Below are 2,777 nucleotides of genomic sequence, written 5' to 3'. Positions count from 1 at the left end.
CACTCTTTGAAAAGTTGGTTAAGGCACAATGTTCACCCACTGCAGGTGAATAATCCACAGCTCAAGAGAGGTCAAGTGACTGGCCCATTAAGAGGGGAATCACAGAGCCAGTTAAGTACAGGTGAGCCCAGGACTCTCTTCATTCGCCATTCTTAACGGGTGCAAGGAGCCCAAATGAACTTCGCCCAGGTCCACAGGTGTCCCTGGCTCCTCAGAACTGCAGGGAATGAGGCCAACCCCCTGTCTGGACACAGCAGCCCACCCTGCTTCCCACTCAGGCTGGCCACCGACTTGATTCAGGAGGGGAACGGTGGAATCTGGCTCAGAGCAGGACTGCTTCCTCTGGGGACCTATTAACGCCTTGAGCACACTCAAAAAGGGTGACCCACCGCCTGCCCTCCTCCCCAGCACAGCCAAAAATGACCTTGATCTTGGCCAAGCCTACCCAAGAAGAGAAGGAAACGCCCCTCCTCAGCAGCAAGGCAGGGTGTGCAATCCCTCCTATTTTTTTTTTTCATAATTGAGATTTCATTGGTTGAGGATCAGTACAGACATTTCAATTTGTACACAATTCTTAACATATGTAACGACATTCTAAAAAGCCATGTATTGTAATTCTTTTTTAAAGTTATTCCAATGACTTTCCAGCTTAAAATTTGGAAGCAAATTTTCCTTAAGAGGCTATCAAGTACCAGTTTCTTCACATGTTGGTCAGCTGTTACATACGGCCCACCAGTTCACAACTGAATAGCATGTACACTACATATTCAAATCTGTAATCTTTCACAGCACAGTAACAAAGTTGTTAGGAAAGCAGGACTACCACAACCAAAGATGTTACAGAGTGCACACAATTCCGACAGGGAGCGCCATGATCGAGGAGTGGCTTTCTTTAGGAAACAATTCTACTAAAAAACATGAGAATAGAAGTAAAATAAAATGTTCAAGACATTAAATGCAGGACTGACTCCATATTGCCATTTAATATGCTTTGTATTCTAGGATATAAAAACTAACCCCCCATCTATGGAATGTTAAGCTGACACCCGAGACAGTCAAAGCCTCCCATAATTCAACATCCCACACTATTTTCTGGTTGTACCAAAAAATAAGCAACCAGCAAATGATTTCACCTCTTAAAAAAAAAGCATTTACACTTAAAAAATGGGATGAGGTGGGATTCCCTCCTTCTTAAAAATGTTTCTAGAGCTACTAAAAAACTTGCATTTACAAAATAGTTGATAAAAATATTCCTCTGGGTTGTACAAGAAGGGAGACATGGACCACTGGTAAGACATGGTATATGGTATTAATCAGACTTGGCTTCTTTCTCTCCTGCTTCATCAGAGGCTGGACGCTCCTCAGTTTTCGTTTCCCGGTTTTCTGCAGGTAAATCTTCTTTAGTTTCTTGGTTAGCCACTTAAGCCTGTTTTCCCTTTGCTCCCCTTTTCCCTTTTGTTTGCACTTTTTTGTCTGAAGATTTATCCTTCGCTGCTGCCTTTTTCGGCCTCGCTTCCACTTTTGCAGGAGGTTTAGCTGACAACTGCCCCGATCTCCTCTTGGGCTCTTCCTTGGCGGCCCCTTCGGCGGAGCTGACCTTCCTCTTGGGCATCCTGGCGGCGGGGAAGGCGCGTCCTGGGTGCCTGCGGGCCGCGGCGCGCCAAGAGCCTTCGCGAAACTGGGCTGCCTGGCCGCTGCCACTCCTCCCTCCTATTCTTATATCCACTTTTCCACCTCCAGCGAGGGATCCTACCAGAGCCCCTTGAGGCTGCAAACCTAGAGGAGGTTCCTCCAGGCCCCTCTGACTCAGTGAAGCTAGAGATTCAGTGTTGGAGACTGACATGGAGAAAAACGCACAAATAGAAGGCCCTTGCAGCTTCAGTCTACCCTGGGAGGAGGCTGTGGGCCAGGATGACCCTATATACATCCCAACCCAGCACCACCACCAACACCAGCATATACAGCATTGATTATGCTCTTACTACTTATTGATTACGCTCCTACTACAGTAGTTCAACAACACCACCACCAACAAAAACTTCCTAGCGCCAAAGGTTACCGGAGGTTGCCACCCAAACCCTCTGAGGCCCCTCATCATTAGACTCCCGCCCCTGGCGACCGCCCGAGGCCCACCCCCACCACCACACGCGACTTCATCCGAAAGTTCTTCCTCCGAGAGACACCCAAGGGACTCCAGGTAAAGGTGAGCCCTTCCAGCAGTCGCCCTCTGGCTCGGCGCGGAGAAGAGCGCTCAGCCTTCCTGGGGCAAATTTTACTAATACAGGACCCGAGCCCCTCGACCCGAAATACGCCCGAGACATTTATCCTAAAAAACGATAAGGCCCGGCCGCCCAGCAGAACGGCCCGGCTCGACCGCGCGCAGCTTGCAGGCAGGGGTGTGTGCAGGTCACCCGGCCGTCCCCGGCGAGCGGAGCTGCGGAGGGCGCCACGTCGGTGCGCTGGCCCCGCCCGGACGGGGCGGGACCTTCCTGTGCCCCCGGAAGCCCCCTCGGGTAGCTGGGGAGGAAACCGCGGCCACGCGCCCCGGGAGCCCGGCTCGGGCAGGGCGGTGCGCGCGCATGCCTTGGGGCAGGACGCTGGGGACCTGCGGGCCCCAGGCCCATTCCGCCGCCGGCCCCGGGTGCCCGGCCCCCGTGGGAAGGCCCCTGCGCCGATTCAGGACCCGCACCCAGCTACGCTGCGGAGCCCCAGCCCGCCGCACCCTCCCACCCTCCGCTCCCGGCTGCTTTTCTCCTAACTCTGCGAGGCGGGGTCGT

The 2,777-nt window shown here is 52.9% G+C and overlaps 1 pseudogene; it reads right to left on the bottom strand.

The window, feature by feature from the left end:
* Positions 1 to 1,293: 1,293 nt before the first annotated feature.
* On the bottom strand, positions 1,294 to 2,475 carry LOC135966864 (uncharacterized; annotated as a pseudogene).
* Positions 2,476 to 2,777: the final 302 nt, after the last annotated feature.

Source organism: Macaca fascicularis, chromosome 13 (assembly GCF_037993035.2).
Source record: "Macaca fascicularis isolate 582-1 chromosome 13, T2T-MFA8v1.1".
NCBI classification, from domain to species: domain Eukaryota; kingdom Metazoa; phylum Chordata; class Mammalia; order Primates; family Cercopithecidae; genus Macaca; species Macaca fascicularis.
The sequence above is the reverse complement of the archived record's forward strand: the minus strand, read 5'-3'. Positions and strand labels throughout refer to the sequence as shown.